Source organism: Protopterus annectens, chromosome 10.part0 (genome assembly GCF_019279795.1).
Source record: "Protopterus annectens isolate FY-2018-M chromosome 10.part0, PAN1.0, whole genome shotgun sequence".
Lineage (NCBI taxonomy): Eukaryota > Metazoa > Chordata > Ceratodontiformes > Protopteridae > Protopterus > Protopterus annectens.
In genome coordinates, this window is record NC_056744.1 from 1,318,078,187 (window position 1) to 1,318,095,403 (window position 17,217).

The window sequence follows — 17,217 nt, forward strand, 5'->3', positions numbered from 1 at the left end:
TTGTAGTTACAGACACGTCAGCTTCGACATCATTCCCATCTGAAACTTGACGCTGATGCAAAGTCTGTTACTCTATCACATGTCCAGGTTTGTAAGACCAATATGTGAGAACAGTCACTATTATGTGTGGTTTATCCCACTATCCATGAAAGAATTCCCAAGATTAATTGGTGTAAGAGGTTGTGAGTTATTTCCCTGGCATGTCATGTCTGTGGTGCATGCTATATGTACGTACATACAAGTAGATAGGTAGGGGTTCTAATTTGACAATTGCCAACTATGTGAGTGCATGCATATCCCCTAAGGCTGTCTTGTCTGTGTGTATGCTTGCATATCCCCTAATGCTGTCTTGTCTGTGTGTATGTGATGGTTATACCATTTTGTGTGACTGTTTCTCCCCGTTAACTCATCCATTGCCAACCTAGTCACAGATGTCATCCACCTTACAAGCACATTTACACATTCACTAACACAAACATAAAAACACTTTTCCCACCACACTGTCTGCCTTTGAAATAAATATTTACAGGTGCAAAAAATTGCAGCTATAGAATGCCTATCTTAAAGAAAGTATATCATCCAGAAGGATCCCCAAAGGAAGGACTTAGACTTTGGAAATACCCAAATGGAGTCAAAATGGGGAGTCTCTTTCATGCTGAATTACTCAGCATGTTTGATAGGCACGACTTCAAGTTGTTAGAATGGATCATCAAATACAATTTGAAAGAGATTGATGCACTTACTCGAGAAATGGAAGCTAGAGAGCACATTACATAAAGATTTATTATTTTTACATCTCAGTGGGGAATATAAGGACATTTTCAGTAAAGTGGACCATGAGATTTTTTTCTCTTAGGTCCAGGAAAGAAAAAAAGTTTGAAAGGGATTGGGTTGCCTACAAGGAGTGAAGGGCGTACCCAAAACCTCCTTCAACCTATCAACAAAGTGCTGATGATGACATCACCAAGGAAAGAGGTTTGCTCATGAATAACAATGCTGACTACAAAGACAATGTCCACCCTTTAGAGCAGAATCAAGGGGATTATATAAGGAGATCAGATAGGATAAAAAATCAAAGGGGGAAACAGAAAAAATGACACATAAATCCCCGGAGAGAGAATGTGGGGCCGAAATGGTAGCAACAGAGGGGTTACAACTATGTACAGTGACAGAGATGATTGTGGTTCAGGAAAATAAGCTATAGTGAGACAGTTATGGACAGTTTCACCCCTGTACACAACTACACAGGTGATTTAAAACTTTTGAATTATAGTGACTATGAGTATACTGTTGAACATGCTGAACTGCTTAGAAAGGGGAATTGTTTGTTCCCACGGCCCATCTTAAAATTTATTCTCTTCTTATTGATTTAAAATTGTTTCTTAGAATGTTGACCTTGGGGATGATTTTGGACAGAAAAACTGGTTTGTTTGACAATGTTTTAAGGTGCAGCAGTACCTTCAATCCCCCCTTACCTATGCCTCTAATTATTTTTGAGAAAATGGTTGAGTTAGACTTTAGAGCCCTTGTTAAAAATAAAAACCACTATACCAACCAAGGCAACTTAAGTCCACGGGAATTCAAATTGTTAATGGAATTAGCCATGAACAAAAGGCTGAGTCATGAAGCCTGATAAAGGGGGAGGGGTTGTGGTTATGAACAAAGATGATTATTTACACAAGATGATGGGCCATTTATCCAACTGTAACCTTTACAAAGAAACATCTTTAAATTATATAAATCTAGCTTACTGCAGAATTGACTTGTTTTGCAGGACATGATTGAAACGGGTGAAATTACTACAGAGGTACACAAGTTTTTACAAGTATTACATCCAGTGGTGCCTTGTATTTTTTGTATCCCCAAAATTCACAAGTGCACCACTGGTCCACCTATGTGTCCAATTATCAGTGCTAGAAAGTCAAAAAATCACCCCCTTAGGGTATATGTGGACACTTTGCTTAAAGGTGTTTTGAAACCCTTTGATCATATTTGTAAAGATTTGTGGGACTTCCTATTAAAAATGAAGGACCTTGAGTTCTCGAAGGACTGCTTATTTTTGGCTATTGATGTTGTGGAACTATTTAATACTATACCTCATGAACCAGGGCTTGAATGATTTCATTACCTTTTGTGTGATAATACTGAATTTAATAACACTGTGAATGTTTTAGTCCTTTGTATGGAAATGGTTTTAAAATATAACTTTGTTTTCTTGGAAGGACAGTATTATAAACAAACAAAAGGGGTAGCCAGGAGGGCCTCATGTGCCCCCATTTTTGCCAACATTGTGTTATTACAGTGGGAAAAACACATCCTGTTTAGACACTTTGAAGTAAAATCATGGAAGTTGTATTTACATTTTCTGGATGATATTTTTACCATCTGGGATAGGTCTTTGGCAGAAATAGAGGGGTTTATGGAATTCATCAATTCCAGTACCACTTTCTTGAGGTTTATCCATATGGTCCATGATGAGTTTATTGATTATTTAGATGTGACCATATCTAAGGATTATGTAGGAGGGAACTGGGCCAGTACAATTTACAGGAAACCTATGTATAGTAATACCCTACTTCATTTAGGGAATCATAAAAGGCCAGTTTGTTAGAGTGGCCAGAATGGTCTCTTCACACCATCAATTGGTAGTGGAATGTGAAAAACTTAAAGATATGTTGGCTAAAAGGGGTTATCCAGAGACTTTGGTAGCTCCCATTTGTGAAGATGCTATTCAGAGAAGATTGAATGGGATACGGTACCATTGATACATTATAATTACACTTCAGTCCCTGTGGTGAAAAATGGGGGGGGGGGTCTGGCAATTTAACTAAGGCAAATCATGCCTTTGTTACTGAGCACTGTAATGAAGCTACCCAAATTACAGAAATTTTGTTAAAAAAGGCAGCTTTTTTCCCCTTTTTAAGGATACCAGGGAAAAACCTGGTAAGGGCCCTATGGTTGTGTTCAGGAGGGGCAAGACAATAAAAAAAATTTTTGGAACAAGCCCCTATACCTTGTGAGTATGACCACAGTAATAGGAGAGCAGGCACATACAAATGTGGCCATTGTAAGTATTATCATAATATTTTGGAGGGTGACCATATAAAGGCATGCTTATTAAGTCTAGGAGTTTTTGTAACTGTAATAGTTTTGGGATGGTATATGCTGCAATATGCCAAACTTATCAATGATATTATGTTGTCAAAACTAAGAGAAACATAAAAGAATGTACATAAGTGCATAAAACTGACATCAGAAAATTGGACCATAGCATTGCTTTGGCCAAACACATTATGGAGTTTCCTGGTCATTATTTTCATTTTTTTTTTATTTGAGCAAGTGTTGCAAGATATCGGGGGGGTCCATAGGGTGATATTTTAGAAGAAAGAGAACTGTGTTGGCAGTTCTGATTGAATGCCACTACCCACCCTAGTCTAAATGAGGGATTATCCATATCCAGTGTACTAAGGTGGAAGTCATACCTTGTATAAACTTGCACCAGTTCTATATAGTGACATATTTATGATAAACTGTTTATATATATATATATATATATATATATAACTTTTTTCATTTATCACATGTTTTGGAATTGTTTATGTTTTACACAAGTTTTATGAGTATTATTTGCAAGTGTAATAATGATCCAATTTTAAAACTGTAAAATTCCCCAAAGCAGGCAGAAGACAGCTCGATATGCAGCTAAATCCAAAAACTTGATAAACCAGCAAGTAATCATACCAACAAAACTTGCTAGAGTAACAGGGTTTGTTTTGACATATGGATTTGAAGTCTGAAACTGATATTTAGTGACTTCATTCCTCAGTGATTCACACCAGTGAGTCATACCAGTGATTTGCCAGGAAACCACACAATTTTATGAGGAGCAGGCCTAAAACATGATGTAAAAATCTGGACATTCTGTGGAAATCTATACAGTTGAGAGGTATGTATGTCTGGCCATAGTTAACAGACTTTCAGATTCTCTAGCAGTGTACTGTGTAAATGTGTGTTGGGCTGAGTAAGGAGACAGGCAGATGTGAGTGTCATAGATCCTTTTCTGTCTGACTGTGCATGTTGCTACAGTTGATGCTGGTCTATCAGTTGTGTATATTTGTAGGGGCAGACTGACACGTCCCTTAAAACATCAACATTCCAAGTAAACTGTGATTTGGGCCAGTATATATAAGAGTAGTATGTGACTGGCAATCAAGATATGTTTGTAAAAACAGTTGCTGTACTCCAGAGGTCAGTTAGCTTACTGTTATGTTGCTCTGACTGTAGTGAAAATGGTTTTGGGTTCTCTTTTTTCCCTAAACGTATATCTCTGTAGTGCATGATATATTTACAAATGCATCAGTAATTCCCATGAGCTGATTTGGTGTAGTGGTGTGTTGTTCTGACTGTAGTTCAGAAGGTTCTGGGTTAAATTCTTGGCAGCTTTGTCTTTTTTTCCTTAATGTTACATGACTACACTGCATGATATATATACAAAAAAGTGTTAAGTACACAGAGCCGGTTTGGCTTAGTGGTGCATTGCTCTGACTCTAATGCATAGTGCTCTGTGTTTGAGACTTGACAGTGATGCCTTTTTTTCCCTAATGTTAAATGTCTGTAATGCATGATATATTTACAAAAGTATTGCTAATTTTCAAAGCTCATTTTGCATAGTGGTACATTGCTCTGGCTGTAGTGCACAGAGTCCTGGGTTCAAGACTTGGCAGTGATGCCGTTTTTCCCCCTAATGTCAAATGACCATCATGCATGATATATTTAAAAAAGCATTAGTAATTCTCACAGCTCATTTGGTGCAGTGGTATATTGTTGTGACATTCGTGTACAGAGTCCTGGGTTTGAGACCAGGCAGGGCTGGTTATTTTTTTGCTGAATATAACAGTGGCTGAATGAGATAGGGTGATTAAAGCAGTTTTAAGTGGGTTTATGTGGTTTTGCATGATGCAAGTGGTGCCAAGAGAACCTTAGCTAAGCTTAGCTGTGTTTACTGCTGCTTAAACCAGTGATATTTCGAAAAAAAAGAAAATAAAAAAGAGTGATATGAAAGTCATAAAATGGGGGCAAGCAAGGGGAAAAACATTATGAAAGGCAGCTAGGGATGTACAGGATGGGTGTAGGAAAGGACCATAGCTCTCCATTTCTTGGGCAGCAACAGCTGTGAGTGATGCGGACAATTTGGAATTTGGAGCCTCACACCCCACAGGGTGAAGTGTGGGCAACATAAGTTTATTGATTAACTGATGGGAAGATTGATTTGTGGCAGTGTACGTGGGGGCAAAATGGAGAGCTATGTATGGGATGAGTTTTTTTTGTGGGGACGGATACCCCCTTTTTTATTTTAAGGTGAGAGTGAGATGTTGGGGAAGGGTTGTAGGTAAGGTTGGGGAGGTAAGTTGGGTAGGAGATGTTGCTTTTACAAACAGACAAGACAGACAAGACAGCAGACAGGGCAGTGTATGACACATGAGGAAGGTAAATACCTTGGATGGGGAGGGTGGTTGGGAATCAGAGGTCCACATGGTCCCAGATGGAAACAGTGGGACTGAGGACCCCACACATGGCCAGATTCCACTGCCCCTTCATGGTCCAGAAGATGGCTGCACTGGTGACTGGACAATGGGTCTAGTTGGCCCCTTGAGGAGCACCAGTCTGCCCTCGATCTGGCTCAGGTGGACATCCAAGTCATGCCAGATGACCCTGCACACCAACTGTGGAAACTGTTGTCGGGTGACAGGGACCACTCTGTGCCCATGCCCAGAAGAGGCAACGAGCCCCATCTCCTGAGGCAGTTCCACCTGAGGGTGGTGCAGGACCAGCGGAAGAGACAGCTCCATGTTGGGTCCCAAACATGCTGGTACCTGGTGCCATAGCCAGATGAGGTGGGACAGGTGGATCCATCTGGATCTGCCTACCCAGACATGCTATGATGTTGAGGTTTTTCAAAGTGTATTGGTTAATCATGAACAAAACATTTCAACATTATTAATAACAGCATGCATAGAAGTTACAATGAACCCAGAATGATAGAATTTGAAAACACAACACAAGCATAAATGGTATAATAGCCAGTATTGTAACAGCATGCCAGTTACATTTATGGCAACAGGCCACCAACAATGCAATTTGAACAAGGTATGTTAGTATGCAACCAATTAAATATATGAAGAATAACAGAACACAAGTCCCAACATTATGTTTTGAGAACAACATATCCATAGTATATGAATAATAATTATTGATGCAACAACAGTACTGCTCAATACTCTACAAGTCTGCCCTCAGTTTACATCTACCTGATGCCTATAGCTACTGTAGCACATACATACCTCTTAATCTGTCAACCTGGAATGCTATGGGGCAAACTCTGATAACTCTAGCTACATGAGTAGAGGGGACTTATACATGTCAGGGTTACATATATGACTAACAATGTGCACCCTGCACAGATGTTGTGTGAGTGTGCTAATGGCATACTTGTACTTAATTTATATGTTTGTGCAAGATTATTGGCAACAGTCATCACTAGCTATGACAGCATGACACTTGAAAGACATGTATCAGGAAGAGTGCATGGTGTATACACCTGTCCTGCTGTCCTTTGTAGGCATGGAGTTGGACACTGGAACATTTGTACACAGTTTATTACTATACCCTTCATACTGCTAATACAAACATTTCTTTACCTGTGAGCCCTGTGGAGAGAATTTCTGTTAACACTACCTGACTGTTTCTACAAATACTCAGGATTAGTTCTGTGGAACTAGAAACACATCTTTGAACCAGTCCCTGGATTCAAACCATGGTATGTGTGTGCAAAACTTAATAACATATGTCTCTTTCTTATCATATTGAGCTACTGGGGCACTGTTGTCTCCTGTGTGACATGCCTTAGATTCATGTATGATAGATAGTGAACTGTGTATTGATACTTTGAATGCAGGTGTACACATTTAACCCCTAGTTGATGTTAATATGTGTGATCTGTACAGAGCACGGCAGGGTGCTCGGTTGGATACCCGACCCATATACTTTTGCACATAATATATTTGCAGTCTCCACCTATTACAGTCTCATACTTGCCTGCATCAGCATTCCTACATTCAGGAATACATGTAGCTGAAATGCAAGGGTTAACACAAGAAAATGTTGCAAGGAACCCAGTCTAATACATTACACATTACTATTCAAGGTTGAAATCTTACTGCAGAATATATATAAGTTTTCCTTGTATCTTGTCTTACAGCTTACAGCTTGACATCTACAGTTTGGCATAATAGCTGCCTAGCAGGCACACCACACTTGATTCATGCTCTTATAGCCATATTTGCTGTGTAGCATCTGTGCACTTGTATTTCTTCAACAACAGACCAGATTAAACACAACAGTTTGTGGGAATAATCTTTATTTAGGGTGACATGACATGGTGCTTTATTAAATTCACACATCTAAATTCAGTTGTACTGCATATCCTGTAGATGATGAATGTATGTCAGCTAATTCTTTCAGAGTAGCAAGTAACAGTATACTTTATTGACAGATTAATTCCTACACACTATTACTACAGTATTGGCTTCCTTTTATCAATAGTAGCTTGTTTGCTACCTTCATCTGTATTACACAGTACCTGGCATTAGTCACTTATACCAGTGTTGGTCTAACAAAACTTTATTCAGTACACTCAGAACACAGTATACCTAATAGCAGTAGACAATACACCTTCTTATTTATTGGACTATATATATTGCAAGTTATATCTGTACTCACCACACTGTTGATGCAGCCTCACCAGTCATCCAGCATTGGCCTCGATGTTATAAGCCCACTCCTCTGCAGCTGTGGGGGGAAAACACACCATTATGCATACCTGTCTATCAGACATTCATAATACAATTTGATAAAGCAACACATCAAATACTTACAAACTTCTGAGGCATGCTGGTCCCAAGCATCTTGGATCCTTTGGGCCAAGACAGCCCCCTTCCTCCATTTCAGGTCATCATAATGGTGATGGACCTGCTCACCAGTGTGGGGGATGCCAGTGGCATTAGTGAACTAACGTGCCAGCCTGTCACAGGCCTGAGCCCTGGTACTGGCCCTTCAGCAGTCTGTCATCATGGTTCTTAACAATGAGCCCAGCCATGACTGTGGACTCAAGGATACCCCAGCACTGCACCCAAAAGCACACTCCTTCACCAACACCTGGCATAGTTCCTACAGGGATCAAACTCTAACAGGTTCTGCCTGAATTCCCACCTGTGCAGTTTAAATAAGGCCATATTCCTGCCCTTTGCCATCATTGGACCATTTTCAAACATGTGCGTAAACCCGCTAAGCTGAGCTGAGCAGTGCTTAAAGTGGCAAAAGCTGAATAGTGCTTAGCAGTGCACAAATCCACTTAGCTGAGCTGAATACTGCTTAGAATGGGACTTCTTAACAATGGTTAAACTGGTTAAGTGGAGCTAAGCACTGCTAAGCATTGCTCAGACAGGTCCTGTTGAAGCATTCCTTAGCTTGGTTTAGCAGTGCTTAGTAAACCTGAGCTAAGGGCAAACAAAAGATTTCATTTAAAAAAAAAGTCAGAATTGTATATTAATTACTCATTACTGATACATTATTATTAAGTGTATATGTTTTACTTTACAAGACCTACCCCTATATGCTTTCATTACATTACCTTGGGGTGTGAATGTACTGTATGGGACACTTGTGTTTAAATGGATGTTTTCACCTCATATCTCCATTGACACTGGGATTTTGGATCACCCACACTACCCTGGTCAACAAATATTAATTATCACATCATTAAATAAAAGAAAAAAATATATATACAAATGTTTTCCCATGTAAAAACTGAATGGTCTGTCATAGTATTCAAACCATGCACCTACGGCATGCAAAGCTGTGACTCTAACAACTCAGCTAATTCACCTAGGGAAACTTTAGCTATACATTTCTATTCAGCTCTTTTTTACGTTTAAGCACTGCTGAGCAAAGCACTGCCCCACACAAACCCACTCAGCTATACTTAAAATTTAAAGAAAATGAAATAAAAAAATAAATAAACATTTATTTAACATTATACTGTTAGACTTCACATTATTAAATAAGTTTCCAAAGACACTTTCTTTCTTGTTTTAGTGTTGTACAGCACTTTTACAATGCAGAGGGTGTGTTACAGATAATGTAACGCACCCTCCATATGACATTAATTCACATTCCTCATGTAATCCTCTCAACTGTACAGATTTTCGCATGCTAGCCAGATTTGGCCCTCATATTTTTGGTCCATTTGTCATTAAATTGTGTTACTCTGGGAAATCACTGTGAAATCATTAAAGACTGATGTTAGAAAATAATGGTAGCCATTTGTGTTTCAGATGTCATACTCTTCAGAAATTCCATGCTAATGCAAAACCTGTCATTCTATTAGCTTTCTAACTTTGTAAGGGCAATATTTCACAACTATCCCTATTTTGGGGTTTTTGTCCCACTTTTCATAATGGCTTTGTCCAGACTTGTTGCTCTAAGAGGTATATGTCTGAGGACACTTTTCTTTATTGTAAAGTGCCATACAGCACTTTTGGAATGCAGGGGGTGTCTTACAGTATCTGTAACACATCCCCTTCATAACATTTTCTTGCCATTCAGCTTTTAAGTGTCCAAGGACACTTTTCTTTATTTTTACTTATTGTAGCATGCCATATGGCATGTTCACAATGCAGGGGGTGTGTTACAGTACCTGTCACACACCCCCTGCATTGAATTCCCTTCCCATTCATCATTTCAGTGTCTGCGGACACTGTTTGCTATTCTAAAGTGCCGTACAGCACTTTGACAGTGCAGGGGGCATGTTACAAAGGGTTCCTACTACCTGATAGAATGTTTAGGTTAGCAAATACCTAAACGTCGAACTGGTTATAGTGAAAGCAAAAAACCAGGAACAGCCAATTTAACGCAGGGAAAGAATTCCCTTGGCCTTTATGCAGATTTTGCCCCTTTCCCCACTGTAGACCAATCTCGAAGTTGGTATATTTAGTTAGGTGGGTGTGGGGGCACTGCCCCCCTCATTGGGGGGTGTGGGGGTAAAGGCCCCCCCCACTTCATTTTGGTCATTTTGGTTTAATTTTTTTTTTATTTTTTCCTTTTTGTGGCCCAGGGAATTAATTCCCTATGTTAAATTGGTCATTCGCTGTTTTAATTTTTCAATATTACCAGGTTGACGTTTAGGTATTTGCTAACCTAAATATTCGATTGAGTAATATAAACCCATTACAGATATGTGAGCACTACTGTAACATGCCCCCTGCACTGATTCAGTATCCATGTACATGGCTCCATTTCAGTAGTGTGCCTTTATTAATATGCAAGGCATGCTGCCGAGAGGGGGATATGGACACAGACACCATTCACTCCATGTAGGAATAACGCTATTCCTACATGGAGTTTATTGACTCCTGACCTATGCAAATAAAAATAAAAAAAAGCTCTATGTCATTAGTCTCGATTTGGATAAGGCTTTTGACTCAGTTAATTGTTTGCACCTGTTTAAAACATAGTGTATAATTTCTCATATGGGCTAATTGCATTAATTTCTAAGTTATACAATAACTCTTGTGTTTATGTTAAAATAGGTTCTTTTCTTTCTAATTCGTTTGAATTACAAAAAGGCAAGAAACAAGGATGTCCATTATCACCTTTACTTTTTGGATTCGCTAAAGAACCCTTTGGTAACAGTATTAGATCCAATAAGAACATTAATGGTATCAAAATAAAAAAAAGATTTTGAAGTTCAGGTTTCAACTCTTAGCTGATGATATTTTACTAACAATAGGAAATATAGACAATTCAGTAACCACGCGGTCTACTACAAGACTAAGAACAAAGATGGAAAAGTGTATATAGACAATTCATTAGAACATATAATTAGTTCTATGAGTCAGTTTGAAGAAATCTCAAACTTAAGATTTAATCAAAATAAAACAAGTAGATTATTAATAAAAAAAAAATACAAAAAATATTCTAACTTAAACTGAAATAGCAATCAAATTAAATACCTTTGTATAACCATTATGTCTAATAGTAAATAAATGATACAACCAAACTTTTAGCAGGTTGTTGATAAAATTTTAAGTTTAGTGTGAAGATATGTGAAGGCTGCCAGCCTAGATAGATAGAATTTTGTAGATAATTCTATGTCTTTGTAAATATTAATAAAACCCATAGACTTGTTCTCTTAAATGTGAGAAGACTGTATTGGATGTTGAACTGCAAAAATGAAACAACAGTGCAATCTGCTGCAGGAAAGCTGATAAGTCAAGTATTTTATGACTGTTTGATTTCAGGGCTCAGACCCATAGTGTCTGAACCAGCAGATTCTTTCTATTGTTTTGAGACCAGAGTTAATTGCTAAATTTTAAATATATAATGTCTTTAATTGCTGAGGTTTCCTGACCAGGTGCAAGCTTACTAAGAAATGTAGAGTTTCTGTTAGCTTGGGAAACCAGAGAATTGTTAAGACTGATGTAATCTAAGATGAGTCAGCAGGATGTATTATCAATTTAAAGGACTTTCTCAGAGACAGAGAGAATTTTGGATTCTGCCTAAAGCTCTGTATGTAAGTATATTTAAAACTGTGATTGCTCTTAGGAAAAGATAGAAAATGGAACATTTAGTCTAGCTGTTTTCTATATTTATATCAGAACTATTCTACAGTATTATTTTAATCATTTTCCTGTGATGTCTGAACTGTTGACTGTGTATAAGAAGTATTGTCTTGTGTTTTTATTATTTATTATTAAATATTTTTAAACGTTTCAACTGTGGCTATTTTGTGTAGAGATAATTTAAGCTCTAGAGTACATTGCATGTATATAGTGATACTGTGCAAGTCAGTCCAATAGTCTTGCTGCTCAGTCACACTTAGTTTTTGTATAATAATATTACACAGTAATAATTGGACACCCTTTGGTAACGGCCTTTTTAGTAGCTGATATTAGTGGTTGGTGGCAGCTGGTACTACCTTATAGACTGGCAGGAAGGGGCATAGCTGGAGAACCTGTGCCAGCCTTCCCCAGAGGTGTCTGTCTGTTTGTATATAACTCATATCTTAAAATGTGTGTGTCAGCTACTTGGGCAGGGGCACGAAGCACTGGTTGGACAGAGAGCATGCTGGAGGTTTTAGCTTGACCACTAGGCTGAGATCTAGACCCTGTAGCTGTGCCAGTGGGGAGTCTTATTGGGGATCCTGGGAGAAAGGGAGAAACCAGCCCCAGACTGATTTTGATCTGTGTGCTCTTAAGGAAAATTGTACTCCTTCTTTACCAGTCTTCACACTCATAACTTCAACAAAATGCTAGTGTAGAAACAAAAAAGTAAGTTAATTACTTGACATCAGTGCTCACGTGGTACTGATATATATATATACTGTTGAAAATTTAAGGTAGAGATACAGTCAAGATTCTGAGAACTGGTTAATTTACAAATATTTGGAAACATTGTGAACACATAGATAAGATATTTAACCTAGATAAGAAATTGTTCCCCAAATTATTGGAATTCTTAATAATTATCAATAATAATGCAATGAAAAATAAATCATATTTGTCAGAAATTTATACAATTCTTAAGTTAGATTTCACATATTCTGTAAATTCTGATTGGAGCTAGTCCTCAGAAATTAATAATGAATACTTCTCTGAATAATACAAGAAAATAATATTAAAATCTAAAGATAAAACCACATCATTATATTGGAAAATTTTCCACTTGGACATTCTTACACAGAGCTTTTATTACTCCTAACAAAATTACAATTATGTATAAATCAAACAGAATTAAATCCTGGAAATGTGATTCTGGAATAATAGCTGATTGGAAGCATATGGTATATGAATGTGAACTCATCCCTGGTTTTGGAAAGAAATTAATAAGTCCATTCAAGCTCTATCATCAGATAGATGCAATATTCCTAATCTTTAGTTTTATTTAATGATGATCCAATTACTGAGATTATTCCAAAAACCCAAATGCCTCTTCTTTGGTCTCTTCATGCTATAGCCTGAAAAGTAATTAATAAAAATTGGAAAATTAAAGTTACCCACTCTAGTGTTGAATTTATTAGTATGGCAAAACTTATTTGCAGTAGTGAATTGCATACTATAAAGGTGAAAACTTCTAATATTACCTGTTTATATAAATATTGACTTAAACTTAAAGACTTGCTTGAAAAATATTCATTGTTATTGATATGTATAACTCTGATGTATTGATCAACTGTGGACCTGTGTAAATAGTTATTTGTACTATAATTTATTTGCTTATCTATTGTTTTAAAATAAAATAAAAAAAAAAAGAAATGCCCATTTGGAGCTTTATTCATTGATAACTTTCCTAGTAACTTGAAAAAAGTATGATTGTGTGAGAACTTACCATAACAGTAGATGTCCTGTTAATTAGTGTTGCAGCATTTATGACATATGAGTTGCCACCACTGATGTCTGGCTGGGGTACCAAAGCTTTACCTTCTTGGGGTCATAACGTCCAACACATATTTTATTCATTTAAATCTGAATATGGATTCCTTAAATGAGTATGCAATTAACAATTTGCTACTGCACAAGTATCTTGTACAGTGTAATAAATGCTATGCATATTTCAAGGTAACAGCTGATAACACTGGTGATCTTTGTTCCTCATATCAAAAGTTGGATGATTTAATGATGATTGCACATGTGCAATTGGCATGGCTTGGAGAACTGTTGTATCATATATTAATGACTGGACTGATGAACTAAATAATGTTAGGCATAGAACAAATTTAGGAAATGATTCATCTATTTTCTGCAAACAACATTCAACCCCTATGAAACATGATGATTCCCCTGAGAACTATGGATTTGTGGATGCAAGTACTCAGCAATCTGTGGATCCAGTTTGTTTAGAAGGAAACAAAAAAAAAGAGAAAGAAAGGAAGAAGTTCTCAACAAATAAGGAAGAAAAAGAAACTGACCTATGACTTAAAGGAAAGAGAATATGTAATAAAAAGTATTCTGCTTTGTTATGTAACACACTGGTGACAGGGAATGAAGATATCTGTCTATCAGAAAACCCCCAGTCTACAGAAAAAGGCATCACCTTTCCAATGGAAAAGGTAGAAAAAAGAGGCAAGGTGCAGGTGAAAAGGAAGAAATCAAAACTGAACGTTGAAGGACTGAATAGCATTGCTGTAAGAAAAAAGAAGAGAAAGACAGATGTTGACTACATGGATCAAGCTGTGGATTTACAATGCCAGCTGGATGAAAATTTAATATGCAATGAAAACAGTGGAATTAATAAGACTAATAGTCAACAAGATCTATCCTTCATAACAATTGATAGAGCAGAAATGACTGTATTAGAAGCTGAAGATTCTTCAGAGATGATCAGCAAATATATACTTGTAATTGAAGATTCAGTTATTAGAGGAACTGATACTTATATTTGCAGAGATGATAATGAACATTGAGTAGTGTTATGCTTGCCAGGAGCAAAAATAGAAGATGTGAAACAAGCCTTGGAATGCCGTAATGTAAGGAAGTATGGATCTGTTTTTATTCATGTTGGTACAAATGATGTCACCAACAAAGATTCTCTGACTGTTAATCGGGAACTGACAGCCCTCCTAGATAGTATAGCTTGTACTGGTGTTAGAACATATTTTTCACAAATCACTTTTAGAAAGGATAGTTAGGTCACTGTGAATAAAAAGATTTTTTTGGATAAAAACCTACATGGAAAAATGTCCTGTTTTACAAAATGGAAATATGTAGAGCATTCAAGCTTTCTTTTGGGCATACATGTGTTCATATAGGATGATATGGATTTGTCTAGATCAGGGAAGAGAATTTTTACAGCAGATATTTTGCAATATTTGATAAACACTAGCCAGGAATTTTGCCAGGTCAAAAATGTAACAGTTCACAGATAGCAAGATTTGATGCATCCCTGATGGTTGTTAATGCTAGGAGCATTAATAATAAAGTTTTTTTATTTGAAAATTTGCTATGTTCCCACAAGATTGATGTTGTTATTGTTTGTGACACATGGTTAAAGAACAATGACTTACTGGAAAACATTTCCGACAGGGTATAAATGTTTTTACTGTAACAGACATTCTAACAAAAAAATCAGGTGGAGGTGTTATGATAGGGATTAAATATAGCTATGAGACGTGTGATTATTACATGTTCAATGATAACACCAATACTATAGGCTGTGTAACTGTGACAATAAAAACAACCCTAGAACATATAACAATTTTTGGAGTGTATAGACCACCAAAGTCAAGTGCAGATGACCTAGAGGAATTCATACATTTCTTACATGAAACACAGGAGGGAAGAATAATATTAGCTGGGAAATTAAATTTATCATAAACCGACTGTAATAATATTAATTCAACAACATTAGTAAAGAAATTATTCACAGAGTATATTCAGGAACAACAAATGCTTCAGATTGTAAAAAAACCTACCAGGGGACGGAATATACTAGATATTGTTTGTGTTCCCAAAGAAATTACTGTAACTTCAAGTCAAGTTTTACCACCATTGATATGCAGTGATCATGTGGTTATTAAGGTTAATTTGTTGCTAGATAATTCTGCCAAACTGAAATCTAAGCCAATGCACAGAAGGGTAATTACAGATTATAGGGAAGCAAAACAGTTACTATATAAAACTAACTGAAGTGAGGTGTTCAGTGGAAAAACTGCAGATGGAATGTAAAAAATTTTGAAAGAGAAATTGTTGGAGTGCAAAAAGTCAAAAAAATGTTTAACATCAGGATCTAGGCACGCAACATCAGGGTGGTATAATTCCATAAGAACAAGATACTTGATTAAGGTGAGAGACAACAAATATAAGAAATGGAAAAGAGGTTGAACTACAACTTTGAAAACTGAAATAAACAAGCTGGACAAACAGATTAAGTATAGTGTTAGGCAAGATCAAGAAAAGAATTTAAGAAAATTTATATAAAGATATTGAGCATAATAGGAAACCTTTTTATAGATACATAAAATGTGGAAGGAGCAAAGATACACATTGATAAACTGTGTGCAGATTCTAAAATTTATTCTCAGACACAACTGATTATAGATATATTTACAAAATCTTATGCAAAACAGTTTGGCTCCACAAAAGTTGTCCTAGTGACATCCAGGTAACCCCAGATACTGGAATCAAATTAGATTATATTGAAAAAGAACTGTGCAAACTGGATCCAAACAAAGTGCAGGGAGGAAACATAATACATAACAATAACCTGAGAACACTTCAGCAAGAACTTACACTACCATTATATTTATTATTCACTAGGTCATATAAATATGGGGAGATTCTTCAAGATTGGAGACATGCACTTATTAAACCTGTCTTTAAGGGAAGGGGGAGTAGGACAAACCCAGAATCATATAGAGCCCTAAGTCTACTTTCATGTTATGGAAAAATAATGGAGAAGTAATACTGGATAAGTTATTGTCAGAACTGGATAGATTGAGACTTGAAACCATATATCAGCATGCATATGTTGAAAATAGATCTATCACCACCTATAACATGATGTTTTATAACAATATAATAACAACTATGAATGAAAATTGCTGTGATGTGATTTATATAGATTTAACTTCAGCACTTGACAGGGCCATACACAAAACATTGATCAATAAATTAGTACAACTAGGTTTTGATGTACTGTTGATAAGATGGATAGCTGCATGGCTTACAAATAGGACATGGCAAGTATCACACACCAACTGGACAGGTGAAATCCTTGGTTACAGTCAAGGTGTCCCACAGGGCTCTGTCCTAGGCCCTTACTTGCTTAGATTGTATATTTTATTTTTTCATCTGATGTGTTCTACAATCTATATGCTGACAACCTGAAATTGGGTAAACTGATTACAAATGTTACAGATAAGGCATGTCTGCAAAATAATTTGACTAAATTGACCATTTGGGCACAGGAGAATAATATGTTGATAAATATATCAAAAAGTAAGCATGTGAGATTTGGGAGACATAAACTGAAAGGTGAATATTTAATACAGCACACTGTAATTGAAACTGTAGACTCAGAGGTGATCTTTGCCTGACGTACAAGGCCATGTCCAACCCAGAATTGATGGACATGCTCCACCTAAAGAAAAACATATCCTCTCAA

General features: G+C 36.8%; 1 protein-coding gene and 1 pseudogene across 1 annotated transcript in view; both read left to right on the plus strand.

The window, feature by feature from the left end:
* Positions 1-17,217, plus strand: part of LOC122814273 (coagulation factor XIII B chain-like) — a 287,601-nt gene that overhangs the window by 199,481 nt on the left and 70,903 nt on the right. The gene's annotated exons all lie outside the window — the stretch shown is intronic.
* LOC122813587 overlaps positions 1-17,217 on the plus strand; it is a 57,175-nt pseudogene that overhangs the window by 29,709 nt on the left and 10,249 nt on the right.